The following is a 15,833-nucleotide window of genomic DNA, read 5'->3' as shown; positions in this document are numbered from 1 at the left end:
AGTGGGAAAAGTCTCCTTCCCCGTTCTAACAGATTGGGTGAGCACTCTCCAGGCTGTGGCAAACAAGCATCTCAGGCCCATGCCAGTCATTTTGCAACGGCATAAAACCTCTCCCAGGCGCAGGCCCCGGATACAGCCCTGCCGGACCTTGCAAGGCGCAGCTCTGAGAATCTACAAAGCTGGGTTGCGTTTGCTTCCTTTCCTTTTATCATATCCAGAACCACCGTGCTCCGGCCTCCACCTCCCCAGAAAGCACTCCCTCTGCAAATGCCCTCACCAGAGCCCAGCAATTGATTTAACCTCGGTTATCTCTCCGATTAGCCCAACCACAATACAGATAGCTGGCTCTTATCAGCCCATTAAGGAGTCAAAGAATGCTGTTACCAATTTTTTATCTCCAAAATGCACACAAAGCCCCGCTGATTATTCTATTAATTTGTTAATGAACCTGTCTTGCCAGACAGATTCGCTGCTCCCTTGCAAGGCAGGGATAGGGAATTCAATCTTTCTAGGGGCCCAGGCCCGTGGCTCAGAAAGCTTTTAGCTTGCAACTTCTATCGGATCAGTAGCAAAACTTCTCCCGCCGCGTCTGCCAAAGGGACGTGTGTCGGGAGCCACGTCCGTGCTAAGAGATGGAAAGGCTGGCTGAAGACCTCATAAGTTTATGAGAGGACAGGTTGAGCAGAAACGGTTTGTTCTGCAACCCTGTGTTTTGCAGGACTCTAGCATAAGCTCTGTTGATCCCAACACAGGCAGTGAGGCCAGGTCTATACTACACCCAGAAGGCCGACTTAAGGCACTTAACTCCAGCTACGTTTTTGACACAGCTGGAGTTGTCTTGCGGTAAGCCGAGCTTGGCGCCGTCTCCACAGTGGGAGGTTGATGGAAGAAATGCTCCTGTTGATTTCCCTTCCCCCTTGCAACAGCGAAGCGCTCTGGTACTGATGGGGAGACAACCTCAACATTCGATTTAGAGGGTCTTCGCTACATTCACTGAATGGAAAACCAGATTGACCGACGCCGCTTTGATCTTCCCACGAGGGGAGACATGGCCTGATTTTCTCATCCATGAATTTGGAGCCCTCGAATTTTGAGGGCCTAACTAGAGACGCCGAAGGGGTGATTTTGAGTGGACCTGAGCCTCTGAAAGCCTATGGGATCAGATAGGGCTCGTTGCCTCTGAAAATCAGGCTCAGTGGGCACCTGAAAACACAGATATCAGAGGCTGTAGGTCCTCCATGATATTCTGAACCGTTTGGCACACAAAGGGAAAACTGAGTGCCAGGCAGAGAGACTTTCCCAAGGTCAACTAGAAAGTTGGTGGTGGAGCAAGGAAGTGAACCTGCCTCTACACACTTAGGGCAGTATATTCCCACCACTGGCCTGTCTCTCCACTGCCATGAAGGCGAGACTGTTCAAAAAATAATCCTAGCTGAGAGTCTCACGAAGCCACAGGACTTTGGGTTCCTGTTTATGGGGGGCTCTAATGCTGGCCTCCCCACAACACAGTCATCTGCCTCGATTCTCTTCTACTGGGGGTCAGGCTTTAGGGTTCTTTTCCCAGCTCTGTGGTCCTGGGCACCGCCTCACACCCTCCTGTCCTGAGTTCACCCGCCTGTAAAACCCCTATAGCACTTTTTGGGGGCATCAGACTATATGGTAAACATTCTGATGTCACCAACGGGCGGCTGGTGCAGAGAACGAGGGCAGTCTTGTCTCCAGTTCTGGGCACCGCATTTCAAGAAAGATGTGGAGAAATTGGAGACGGTCCAGAGAAGAGCAACAAGAATGATGAAAGGTCTAGAGAACAGGAGCTATGAAGGAAGGCTGAAAGAATTGCGTTTGTTTAGTTTAGGAAAGAGAAGATTGAGGGGAGACATAACGGTTCCCAGGTATCTAAAAGGGTGTCACAAAGAGGAGGGAGAAAAATTGTTCTTCCTGGCCTCTGAGGATAGGATAAGAAGCAATGGGCTTAAACTGCAGCAAGGGATGTTTAGGTTGGACATTAGGAAAAAGTTCCCACCTGTTAGGGTGGTTAAACACTGGAATAAATTACCTGGGGAGGTTGGGGAATCCCCATCATTGGAGATATTTAAGAGCAGGTTAGATAAATGTCTATCAGGGATGGTCTTGACAGTGCTGAGTCCTGCCATGGCTATGTCTAGACTGCAAGCCTCTTTCAAAAGAGGCTTTTTTGAAAGATACTTTCAAAAAAAACCTCTTTTGAAGAAAAGCGTCTCGACTACAATCAGTACTTTCGGAAAAGCAAGCCGCTTTTCCGAAAGAGAGCAACCTGGCAGTCTGGATGCTCTCTTTCGAAAAAGCCCTGTTTGCATTCCATAGCGCCTTTTTTCGAAAGAGCACTTTCGCAAAAAGGTGTTATTCCTCGTAAAACGAGGTTTTCCGCAGTCGAAAAAATTGCTGCGTTTTCGATTTACTTTTGAATGAACGTGGCAGCAGTCTAGACGCAGGGGAAGTGTTTTAGAAAAAACCCTGTCGCGGAGACACACCCCATGAGGGCAGGGGACTGGACTCGACCTCTCAACGTCCCTTCTGGTCCTCATATTGTATGAGTCTATGATTCTGAATGGGTGAGGCTTACCGTGGTGGTAATGGTGGTTAACTGTTACTCGGGGGCAGCCCATGGGGCTGCCAGCTCCCAGCCCGTGCAGACTGGGTGTTGGCAGCCTTGCTCAGGGATGGAAGTAGCAGCCTTGGGTCTGGGGAAGGGACTTCCAGCCCCCCATGGAGCTGCCGACTCCTAGCCTGCGCGGGCTGGGTGCCAGCAGCCCAGTGCGGGGCCAGAAGCAGTGAAACTGGAGCAGGCCATTCCAGCCAGTCATGGTGGGCAGAGGGGCCGCTCCAGCTCAGTGGTCTCAAGTGCCCCCCCCATTTAATCAGTTAACCGGTTAAACGTAACCATTGACCACTTAGGTCATTACACGGAATTTTCCATCTCTAATTAATACAAGCAGAAAATACCACAGGAGTGGCCATTGTTGTGGTAGTTTTGTTCCTCATGCAAGGGAGAAGTGAAAAATCCCGTTTTAGCAGAAAAGAAAAACAGCGTGACAGAGATTCAGTTCAGGACGCTGCGGAAGAGTGGGAGGAGAGAGAAACAAAAATAATCTAGCACCACATTAGGAAAGGTCTGTCTATCACAAAGGCTCTATGCTTTCACTCATGGTGAGGACAATTAATTGCCTCCCCGCCAGCTAGCCCTCCCCCCCCTCCAGCTCCCCCCAACCCCACTCCTTCCTGAAAACTGTTTCCTTTTCAATTTATTTTTAGGCAAAGATAGCTAGATGTTTAAGTATTTCGAAAGCTGCCAATTGCACAACAAATTAAATGCATAACCCCAGTGCACTCTGGGGAGGAATACATTATGGACAAAAGAAACCTGTCATCACACTCACACACAACATTGTTTACTTTGCACTCATACACGACTCTGCTGTCACTGTGATCCGTGATTCCCAAGGGCGAAAGACAAAAAGCAGAGAAACTTACTAGCAGCTCAAAAAAGTCCCCATCTGATGGCCCCAAGTGTCATCTGTCCCTAAGTTTCACGAGAGCCATGAAAGCCAGGGGATTGGATCAAGGAAGTGGACACGTTCCAAAACACAATGTCAAAACACCTCAGGCATCAGGGGGATTTCTGAAGCCACTTCTGGACCGTATGTTGCAAACAGGCCATCTATCTTACTTATTAGCTGAACTGAAACACTGGCTCTGAAACCTTTAATTTTTAGGGGGCTAATTTGGACCCAAGCATTGTGGCACTGAACCAGAGTCTACTAGAAATCGAAGGTTTTCAAAAGTCAAAATCCCGCAGCTGGGGGTTCTTCGGAAAGCCTCTGTGCCATTCTACATCGCTCCCGTGAGTGCTATTCCCACTTAACCATCTCAGGCTGTGGCGCCCAAACGATTCATCCTGTTTTCACATGGCAAGTTCAGAGGACTGGCTCTCCAGACTGGAGCTGATCTTGCAAAGTAGCATTGTCAGGACTTAAACCTGCAAAACTCATGTTAGAAAAATGCCAAAGTCTCCCCATCAAATGTTGGCCATCGCTTGGATTCCTGCTCTGGATATCCGCATTTTCTTGTTACTTTGTGACCCTCTATCCCAAGTCTTCAGCAGCACTTTCCTTGACTCCTCAGTGGGCTTACACAAGGAGGAGCCTCTAAACATTGAATTAAAAACAAAGCGCTGGAGGAGAACCAAGCTGGATTAGCCGAAGATGAGCTAGCTGGCCTCCAGGGTTGAGATCATTTATAATTGGCCAAGCCCTAGTCTGTTCCATTGCAATATGCGTATTGTATGTTCTCAGCCATCAAGATGATAGGATAAGAGCTGTGAGGAGTCTGCAAGAAGTAAAAAATGGGATTCTAAAACTGAAAAGGGGGAGAAGGTATTTCAGAGACAAGAAGCACTACAATAAACAAAGGGTTAACGAGCTCAGCTCCCACCCTCTTTCTCTTGCAGAGATGTGGAGGGGCAAGGCTGTAAGTGTGTCTGCTGAGGAGACAATGTTTTGGGGAACACCCTCAGTGCCGGAGATGTAGGACCCGGAGCGGGGATGTTTTCTCTTTAGTCTCTTTTATTCCTGAGTTAATGAGGGATTTTGATCTCTGCTTAGCTGCGCTGGTCCCCGAGGGAAAATCTTGCCGATCCCTGTTTGAATGTTCTTGGTTTCAGCTGAGTGGCTCCGCCCGCTGGTTTATCATATGCTTATGACCTTTCCTGGCCCAGCTCTGGAATGTGAACGGTTAGGGCGATGCTCTGGGATGCTACAGGTCCAGGGTCAGGTTTGCAAAGGAAGCACCCTCCAACCATTCAACAGCGTGAGGACTGGACTCAGCTTTACCCTCTCTGCTTCTGATGGCCCCGCCGCTAGATGAGCCCTTCGCCGCTGCCAGTCTGTCCCATGTGCCGTCGTGCTTGGCTGTACCACCTGGCAATGTGCATGCCACAAAAGCAAACAAGTCCATAGGTAGCTTGCAAGCTGCTGGGGGAAGGGACTGTCTCTCTGTTCTGGGTCTGTCCAGCGCCTGGCACAGCGGGACTCAGGTTCTCCTAGGTGCTGCCCTAGTACAACAAGAAGTGCTTTTAATATTCAGGGGCCCCACGCCGCATTCATTGACACAGTGGGAAATCAGGAAGGGGAGGTGTCCCAGATCGGGGCTCACAGAGGTGGTTGTCTTTATGAGGTCTCATCATCGTCCAGGGACATTCGTCCTGCAGGACTGAGGCACGATGAATCTCTGGGGCTCCACGTTCTCCTCCCAACAGCGACCATCTCCCCAGGCCCTACCTGCACCTTTCTATCCAGCCAGGGCTTGGTATTTGGCTCAGAAGGTTAGTTACTTGTGGCCACAATCCATCACCCTGTCTGCTTGTGCATTGGAATCCATTTTTAATGAGGTATTTTGGAAGGGGTGGAGGCATCAGAAGGGAGAATGTGTGGGTGAGTATAGAGGGGGTTACATCGGGGGGGGTTATTTGCTGCAGACATTGCTGCCACTGCACGGCAGACGATGCATCCTCTTTCCCGTTCCCCTTTTGCTCGCTTTCCCTTCGCTGCCATGCGAGGATGCAGCAGAGATGGGGACTGTAAAGACAAAGCCAAAAGCTGCCGGCCAGAATGAGTCCCAACGGCAGCACCACCTAAGCGGAGCCTGTTCCTGCAGCAGTTTTCAGGAGCAGCCAGCTGGCAAAAAAATGCCCCCTCCTCATGCCCAGTCCCCTTCGCACGCTTGCTTATATCCCCCCTAAAGGGGTCAGACTGGTTGCCCTACAGCATGTTTCCCAAATTGTGCTGGGGTTCTGCGAAGTGAAAGTAAAGTTTCCGCGAGAATACGTCCCCCCTTAAAGAGACAGAGAGGGGCTGGCGCGGGGCTGGGTTGTTTTTTTTTTTTTGCTTGACAAATTTCCCTCCCGACTGTAGAGGTTCCTTGAAATTCTTCCAAGTTTAAAAGGGTTCCGTGGCCAAATAAATTGGGAAACACTGACCTACAGTGAACTTCCAGCTCCTTGCTACTGGCCTCAGTCGGACCCGGCACCTCCAGGAGAAAGGGCCCCTCTTGGCGCTCTGAATCAGTATCCCCTTTGCTAAACCTGCCAGGATGGGGGCCCATTAGTGTCATTCAGACAGGGCGTGCTGCAGGATGCGCTTCCCAATGCCACTTGTAAACAGCGTGGGGATATTTTATTTCCCCCAGCCTCACCCAGGCAGACACTCACTCAGATGAATGTGGCTTGGTACCTGGAGCTCATGTTCAGCTCACGGCGACTCCCAAATCTTTTTCGGAGTCACTGCTTCCCCGGAGAGAGTCCTCCGCCCTAGAAGCATGCCCGACTATCTTACATTTAGCTGTATCAAAGCACACAGTCTGCTTGGGTTCATTTACCAGACTGCTTAGTCTCAATGACCTGCCCGCTTTGATATCTACCATCCCCCCCACCGCCATCACTGCTCCAAGACACACCCCAACTCTCAGCGGCAAGCATACATGTTCCCCATCCTACACACACAGAGCAGCACCCATGAAACAGCATTGTGTGTCAGCACCCCCCACCCCAAATAGCTCAGACTCTCACCCACATGCCTCTCTGCCTTTTGTAATAATTAACTATTTAAAATTCTACGAGTGCTAATCGCAGCCGCACGGGCCGGGTTCTCATTAGCCAGGATCAATTCCTGTTGACTATTCGCCTCCAGGGGCGGATGTGGACAGAATGAGCCGATGATTTCTCTCTTGCTACGGCAAAGCTAATGAGTGGCTGCCGCTACGGTAGTGCAGTCAGTCTCCTGTAATCAGTCAAAATAACAAGCAACAGCACCTTCTAGGGACGCAGGGTATTCTACATAAATATACATAGCCCGGCAGCCGTGCCGATGGACTCCCATCTCAATGAGGGATAGCCATGGCTCAGGCGATGTGGGCGGATGGAAAAACCCACAGCCCTGGAATTAGTTTCGAGTCTTTAAGGCACATCGCTCCTGCTCTGGAGACTCCATTTGAGATCTACCCACACAGTCCCAGCGCCAGGAGAGTCCATCTTCCCTAAAGAGGCATTTCCACTCAACTACACCAATCACCTCTAAAAACCAATAATTAATTGCTTCCTTCGGGGAGCTGAGCTTTGGAGGCCTGTGCAAATGCAGCCGGTGGGGGAATGTGTTTATTTCTCCTTGGCATTTTTCTCACGCGTTTTTGTTGCCATTGTGACGTAGTGTGGGTACCTTGCTGGTTGCTAGGCTTGGGCTGTGGGTGACCCCCACTGGCTGCTGTCTGTACCACGGCCCAGCCGAGTAGCTGATGGGACAGGGAGGTACCTGTTCGACCGGTTACCTCCCAGGGAGAGGAACAAAGGAAGGTGGAATGCTGCCCCTGGCTGGGGGCAGGGCTGGAAGAGATGGGTCTTTAGTTTCGGTCTGGAAAGCAGGGGAGAAGGAGCTAGGGAGGGGGGCTAGGACTGTAGGGCCCAGCCACCCCCCATCTCAAGGGGGGGGGCACTGAGGCCTCCTAGCCCCAGTTCCTGTAACCAGATTATATCTTGCTCGGGAACTCAAGGTACTGGAGATCCCCGTGCCTGGAGCCATAAACAGAGAGGGCCGTGACTAGTCTACCTCATTGGGAAATGTAGCTCAATTAGCATGCAAAATAGAGGTCCTCTGCAGGCAGGCCCTAATTAAAGAGCTCACTCTGGGAGACAGAGGACAGCAGGGATGGGAAAAGAGGAGTTTTATGCAATGGGGGGGGGGGCAGTGTTCCCCCCAGGAGCGATGGGCAGGTACCCATGTAAACGTGTTGCCCTGGTGATGCCGGAGGATGCCTCGCCCACGTGAAGATGAAAGCAGCATGCCATCTGGGGACAGAGGAGGAGAAGTGAGTGTCACTTCCAATCAGACCTCACACCGCAGGTCGCAGGACAGCAGGAAAATGAGAATTGGCAGGTATCTTCGCCCAATGACCAAGCAACCCTATTTCTGCACCTTCTCAGCAATTAGGTGAAGAAATTAAATTGGCACCTTCTTAACAGCCTGCCGGTCACCCAGGCGGATGAAAGAATCCGCCTTCCTGAGCCGGGAGACAACAGCAGGACCACAGTCGGTAACAATCAGGATCTCAAAGCACTTCACTGATATCAACGTAGTCCCAACACTACTGCAAGGTGGGGAAGATCATTCCAGTTACACAGGGAAACTGAGGCCCAGAGCAAGGTGGCTTGCCCAAGATCAGACAATACATTTGGGCAGAGCCAAGAATGGAGCATAAAGTCTCATGCTGTTTGCCATGGAATACGAGTAATGCCCAGCTTTTTCAGCTGGGTCTATTGCTGCTGGTGAATTTTTTTTAAAAAAAATACTAGTTATTGATTTCAACCAAGTGCTGTTCTGAGGATGTGTGTTTTCTCTCCTGCCTGGGAAGTGGCCCAAGCAGAGAGATCAAAGGCTGCTCTACTTTCTCAGGGTTCCTCAATCTTCTTCTTCACCATGTATTTTAGAGAAGTGTTCCGGCTGTCTGTGTGCTGTGCTGCTGTTGAGCTCTACTTTACCCCTAAATCTCTTCCAAGAGCCCAGTCAGCAGTGGTAGTGTTGGCAACACTGCCAGACAATATTGACCTCCCTTGGTTCAAGTTCTCGGTTTTGGCACCAGTCAGATCCCGAGGGTGCCAGACTAGAGAGGTTCAACCTGTCGTAATCAAAATCCAAGAGGATTCAGTTCAGTTGACCTAATTTTGAATTCACTCCTCACACCGTATCATTGCATGTTCAATTTCAAGAGGAGTGTTTCACATGCCAATCAAGAGACCCCGAAAAGTATAGCAAGGTGAGAAGGAAGAATCCTAAAAATATCCACACACAAGCAGGGATTGATGCAGGAAGGAAAATTAGGAGGAAAATTAACAGCCTGAAAGCTGCATCTTTGCTGCTTCTTGCATCTCCACCTGAAAAGGCTTGTTAGCAGGAACGAAGCATAGCTAGACACACATGGAAAATTATACACCTTCTTGTTTTCCATGATTAGGGCTAACAATAGGCATCAGGCTCAGATACTGCATGAAGAGAATCCATCTCCAGCATTCCCTGATGTCATGTTACTTTTACAGCCGTACTGCCAAAAGTGCTGGGAAGCTTTAGAGACAGGCTGAGAAAAACAAAACTTGAGTCTCAAGACAAACATCTAACCCTAGGCAGGTCTAAAGGCAACTTGCCTGTGTAGATGGTGTCCCGGTTACACCGTGCAGGCTTCCTCAGAGAGGAAAATGTTTTTTTCCCATACACATAGTGGATCTTAGCTAGTATATAACAAGCACTTCAGTCAGACCTTGAAGTGCTTTACATACAATGACTAGTAGCATCTCTGGGTTACAGATGGGCTGCGTCTAGACTGGCAAGTTTTTCCACAAAAGCAACCGCTTTTGCGCAAAAACTTGCCAGCTGTCTACACTAGCGCATTGATTTTGCGCAAAAGCACTGACGTTCTACTGTCCGAAATCAGTGCTTCTTGCACGAATGCTTTGACGTTCCCATTCAGGCAAAAGCCCTTTTCCGGAAAAGTTTTTGCACAATAGGGCCAGTGTAGACAGCTAAAAACTGCTTTGCGCAAAAAAGCCCCGATGGCGAAAATGGCGATCGGGGCTTTCTTGCGCAAAACCGCGTCTAGATTGGCACAGACGCTTTTCCGCAAAAAATGCTTTTGCAGAAAAGCGTCCGTGCCAATCTAGACGCTCTTTTCTGCAAATGCTTTTAACGGAAAAACTTTTCCGTTAAAAGCATTTGCGGAAAATCACGCTAGTCTAGATGTAGCCAATGGAGAAACTGAGGCATGGAAGCCTAGTTTTGAGTGAGAGTGAGAGTGAGAGGGAAATGTGTTTTTAACTAGAGAAAAAATCCTACCAGAGACAAGGCACTATGTAGTTAGCAAGGTGAATCCTGGGCTCCTTCACATTTAACCTGACTAATCAGCTTGTGTGAAAACTACAAGCTACCTTACTTTCTCTAGTCAATAACATATTTCTTTTCCCCCTCTAGAGAAGACCCAGAGAGAAGTGACTTACCCATTATACCCATGACAGCTATGGGAATGGAACCCCAGATAGACAGCCCTGTGCAAGGTTCCCTCTAATCTTTTCCAGCCATGTGTGGAATAATTTTATGCACACCAAGGCATGTGTAATGCGCACAACCTGTAGAAACAAAAAAAACCCTCCTTTTGGGTACTCTGCTAATCAGCTGGATCGTATTTCAATCTTTCCTGAGTGGCTGCCTGAGCAGCCACCTTACAGGGAACACTGGCCCAGTGCTGTACCCATTAGACAAGACAGCCTCCCCAGTGATTTTTGGAAGCACTGCTTATTAAAGAGAGGAGGGAAGCAAAAGATTTGTGAATTGGAATTTATTCTGGAAACTCTTCAAAGTAATTTGAGATTTGCAAAACTCCACTAGTTTGTCCATTTTTAAACAGCACTAATGACAAAGGGAAATCTAGAATCACCTCCCCAGAGGAGGGGAAAAAACCCCAAAACAGAGGCCTCGAGGCAGCCTGCTTGCTGAAAATCGATAACTAGTATTAAAAAATGGATCCATTTCCCACTGGAACACACAGCTCAGGGCTTTGCCATAAGTCTGAGGAACAGTCAATATTTACTGTGAGTGTCTCACGTAAAGATTGAACTTCGATTTACTGAGCCCATTACTGTGCGTTAATAATATGCCAATTGATTATTAAACCCTATTTACAGAGGTGATGAAAAATGGGCTGGAAAGAGCCAGGCGATCTGATGCAAGGTTATGATAACTAGGGAATGTAATTGCACAAGTCTGCGTTAGCCAAACAATCTTCATGTTGTTAAAACACATTGTATGAAGGCACTAAAATGATTCAGAGGGGGAGACTACTTGAGATGAGTCACAGCCCATGTTGCAGCCCAGTGCCCCACAATATGCAATGGGTTATTAATTTGTATGATGGCTGTACCTCAAGGCTCCAACTTGGATCACAGCCCTGTTGTGTTAGGTGGTGTCCATACATAGCACCTGACCTGGCCCTGCTCTAATGAGCAGCAATCTAAATGCACAACACAGAAGTAGTATGGGAAGGGAAACTGAGGCACATGCCCAGGGTCACACAGTGAGTCTGGCGGCTGGGCCAGGAATTAAACCCAGATTTCCAAAATCCAAGTCCAGTCTTAATTAGCATTCTTTGGACACACCTGTTAATACATAGCCAGCGATGAGCTGTCCCTGAAATGTGTGCTTTTTCTCTAGCTACTCTAAACCTCCCGAGTACCTTTGAAATAGATTTAAAATTCAATTTGCAAACTGTTGTTGTTAGTTTGACACCAATAATTGTCCCGACAAAGTGTAAATTCACTGAGCACAGCAGCTTAAGCACATTTACCGCCAGGTCTGTGCGAAATCGACACCCTTTGTTCTGTGAATTTTCACTTGCAAGCTGCAAAACATGTCAGACTTGAGTGCCGCATCCTTCTGCAACAAAGCTAAAATAACCACGAGGACGTCTCTCCTGTGCTGAAATAACTCAGACCCTGCTCCATCCCGATGACGCAGTCTGCACCTGACTGTACATTTTGGAGCAGGGCGACTTTACAGGAGCGGCACAGCATTCATAAATAGCATGCCGCTGAAATTTTGTCATTTGAGGATTTTTCACTGCGGGCCCATAAATGACATTTCTTGCAGCACGTTCAGCATACTACCGATTTTCTTACTGAAAAATACAGGGAACCGTCAATGTTGGCGTGCTTGGTCTACGTTAAGTCATGCTTGTTTTACTGAAAAAAAAATAGCGAAGGGAATTGTTTTGTCCAACAGATTTTTTTTCCCCTTCTTTTTTCCCCAGACGCATGCTCTTGAATTTGGAGCTTCGCATACATTGTTAATTTTGCACGTATCCTTCCAACAACTCGGCCCAAGTTTCCTTTTGCAATGATGTTCTCTAGTGCACTGTAGGATACCAATTACTGTACAGTTCAATGCCATAGTTCCTAACAGGTGCCTGTTTCACAGTGATGGAAATAGCTTCAATTCAGCATAATACACCTTACCACTGGTCTTCAGTGGATTGCCGCTCTCCAGGCATTTAAATTTTTCTCGGCGTGGGACACAGGCTGCGGAGAGATTTTGAACCCTCCGAAGACTGAGCTATTTAAAATAGGAGGTTGGCCAGGCCTATGATGAAGACAGGACCGCTTGCAAAATCCAGATCTGGGCATGGAATTGGAATGTTCTCAAAGTCCAGCTTCATTTGGATCCAGGGATTTGGTTCAGGCCTACATCCTAAAATACAAGCTAGAGCGATTGGGCAGCTGGAGAATTTGCTTTTGTACTCTCTGCACATACATTCGTTTGGCCACACGCTAACTAAGTAAACTTATTATGCCTGGGCTATTAGGTTCATTTGAAATACAGATGATGAAAAAAAAATAGGGAGATCTAACATAGAGCGTTAAAAAAAAAAAAAAAAGAGGCAATTAAAATTAAATTCAGACCCAGCTGGCATTATCACTTCTGAGGGGGAGTATCTGCAGGCAGAGTGGTTTTCTTGAATTATTTGAAGGTTGGTTTTAATTTTTCCTCTGCCTCTATGCCCCATGCTATGTGTGCTCGTATCTGATCCTGCATGCCCCCAGACACAGTAGCAGAGCCATAGTGCTTTACTTATGAGTTTGATCCCACCCCCCCAAGGAAGGAAAAGGAGTCAGACTTCATGCTCTCCAAGGCTGCCGTGTTTAGCAGACAGCCCATGCCAAAGGTTGGAGAGAGGTGGCTTTCTTCAAAACAGCATTTCCAACAAGAACAACAATCCCCCAGTTCTCAACTCCAACTACAGTTGCATTCCCACTCGATCGTGACATTCAAGACTTTGCGCTGCACCACAGAAATCAATGGGAGTTTTCCACCTGGATCCAGCCAACCAGAATTGGGCCCCTTGATGCTCTAAAGAGAGGCAGAATCCTCCAAAGGTTCTCTCATCGTTCCCTGAACAAAAAACTCTTCTGGAGCCCAAACTTAACAGTCAGTTGAAGAGTAGCACATGAGCAAGAACGGCTGCAGTGACAGCAAGTCCCAGCGAGACTGAAAATCTTGTAGGATTCTAACTCATTGGCTCTGTCTGTTTCTTGAATACATCGCTCTTCTAATAAGCATTTTCCATCAGAGGATTTCTGAGCATTTCACAAGCAGATTAAGGCTCACAATTTCCCAGTTCAGTCAGGAAACTGAGGCTTGGAAAAGCTGAAGAGAGAGCAAATGGGAGAAACTAACATTGCTCCCAGGGGATCTAGATCCCATGCCTGTGCTCTCACTGGTATATCACATTTCCTTCCCAGAGCTGGGAATAGAACCCAGGAGCAGCAGGCCCTCTAACTGTATCCATCCATGTGCAGAATAAATTTTGTTAAGTGCACCAAGCCATGCTCAGCCGTGCACCACCAGTAGAAACACATGATGCTGGCTGCAGGTGCTCTGCTAATTCGCTGGGTGGCATTTGACTCTATCTTGGGTGACTGCCCAAGCCCTCAGCTTAGAGGAAACACTGCCTAGGAATCCTGGTGCTCAGTCCCCAGCTGTAATCAGAACCTCTCATCCCATGCCTAATTATTTCCTCGTCTCCCTCTGCCTCCTGTCCCTATTACCCTGGCTCTGTGCAAGAAGGACAAACAGGTCCAGTCCTCCACCTCCCACCACTACACAGAAGCTGGAAGAGGGAACGAGCCACAACGGGCATTCGCGAGATACATGAACTTGTTTTCAGAATATGACTTTTTTTGCAGTGCTTGATGGAGTGGCAAAGTTTCCCTTGGAATTGGCTGCTCTGCTCTAGCAGCAGCTGGAGGGAAGGTGACAGATAGGGTCTGGGATAGCTTCCGTTTACCTCTCCTGTCTGGCTGACGGCAGCCGGAGTGAAGATAATCTATGAGCAGTAATGTGCATCAGCATTGCTTTCTCCTCTGTATAAATCAGGAGGGCGAAGGCTTATTGAAAACAGTTCTTCTGGTGCTTGCCTCCTTCACGCCCATAGCATTATCCATCTGGCGCTGAAGGTCACAGCAGCCTTCTTGGAGGGGTTGTTCACCAGGCGGAGCGGGCGGGGGGTGGGGGGGGGCTGTTTCACTTCGTCATTTTCAGAGTGGAGGGAAGGCTTTTGCAGAATCACATCAAGAGATCTTGCGCCCAACTTTCTGCACAGCCTTGCACAACGGACGGAGCTCTGTGCTGGGTCCCACAAGAACTGGGTTCTGTTCCCAGCTCTGCCACTGCCATACTACATGACCTCGGTCAAGTCATTTCACCTCTCTACACAGCAGCTTCTCTTCCCACGCTGTCTGTTCAAGGAAGCCCTTTAGAGCAGGGCTGACTCATAACTGTGTGCAGCACCTTGCACTGTAGGGCTCCTAGAGAATCAGATCCAAAGTAAACTCGGGTTCATAACAATATCCGTGTCTCAAGTTTCCCCATCTGCATAATGACATTGCTGAGCTATCTGCCATGCAGAGGACAACTCAATAAGACTTCATCAGTGTTCACATAGCTTTCAGAGGCCTTCAGAGAGAAGGGACTTGGGAAGAAGCACAAACTGTTGTTATTAATGATCTCTCTGGTGCATTTGCAGTCCCAGAGCAGCAGGCGCTGGGCACGTGTCTCTCTGGTTCGGTGCCTAAACCCAGAGTGAAAGGGGACCTGATTTTTCAAAGCTGCCGAGTTCGGGATGAAGCTGAGTCCCCCTGGAAACCGAGTGTATTATTCAGGTGTCTCACTGGAATGAGCAGCCTGAGTCACCCATGTCTGTGCCTCCTCGGAGGCCACGTTCTGCCTTTGATCTCTGCGTAACCCCACATCCTCCCAACGGGAGGGAGATCTCTATGCAAACCGCCGAGAGCACAGACCCCAGCCCACCGACCGCCAGGCCTGTGGCGGTGGATCCTCCTGCTCCACAGAAACAGTCTTGCCCAGCTTAGGCATTGCAGCACGGCGGATTAGGTCAAGCGGGTCAGCCAGACGGAGGGCGAGGAACGGACAGAGAGCAGGCAGGGAGGCCATGGGATGGTCCTGGAGGGGAGACGAGGTGGCCGTGCCCTGCCCTCTATGCGGAGCTGCGATCACAGGTCCCCCAGGCAGCCCGCCGAGGAGCTGCATTTCAGAGGCTGCGATTTATCAGCCCTGGCGACAGCCAATAATCTCATCCCTCTTCCCGACACCGCGCTGGCTCGCCCGTGATGGAGCACCCAATCCGGCGGCATTTAACAGGCCCGTGACATGTGACAGACGGGAGGGGGGGCCTCCCCATGCCACAGCCGGGCGGCCCATCAAACAACCTCGCTTTGCGGGGGCCTCAAGATCACCCGCTACCTCCTCAGCCAGACGGGGCACTGCAGGTCCAGCCCTCGCCCTCCTCTCTTGGGCCCCTGCTGCTCTTCTCCCCCCCTTAGTGCCCACCGCTGGCTCCCTCCTGGCCAGATAAGCTTTGGAATGGCTCTAATTTATCTGCCGCACGACTTAATTAAAGTCAGTGCCAAGGAAGAGACGATCAAGTTATTGACCCAGCTCTGGCTCCTTCTCCCCCCCTCCCCCCCAGCAGAGGAACACCACGAAGCACCAAGCCTCTCCCCCCGCAATGCATGCTGGGTTGGATTCGGGGAGGATGCCGAATCCCATAGCAGCTCTCGTGGGGATACTCTTGGGCCTCCAACTACTTCCCACGGCGGAGGCCCACCCAAGCAGACCCCTTCACTCCGTTCCTTCTGCCTCCCTGCTCACCTCCGTCTCTCCTACACACAGAGACGGGGTGGGGGACAGGTT

At 49.4% G+C, this 15,833-nt stretch overlaps 1 protein-coding gene across 1 annotated transcript in view; it reads right to left on the bottom strand.

Annotated features, from left to right (window-relative positions):
- Positions 1-15,833, bottom strand: part of OPCML (opioid binding protein/cell adhesion molecule like) — a 1,015,531-nt gene that overhangs the window by 482,511 nt on the left and 517,187 nt on the right. The window lies entirely within an intron of this gene.

This window comes from Pelodiscus sinensis, chromosome 25, assembly GCF_052426305.1.
Source record: "Pelodiscus sinensis isolate ZL-2025 chromosome 25, ASM5242630v1, whole genome shotgun sequence".
In the NCBI taxonomy this organism is placed as follows: Eukaryota; Metazoa; Chordata; order Testudines; family Trionychidae; genus Pelodiscus; species Pelodiscus sinensis.
The sequence above is the reverse complement of the archived record's forward strand: the minus strand, read 5'-3'. Positions and strand labels throughout refer to the sequence as shown.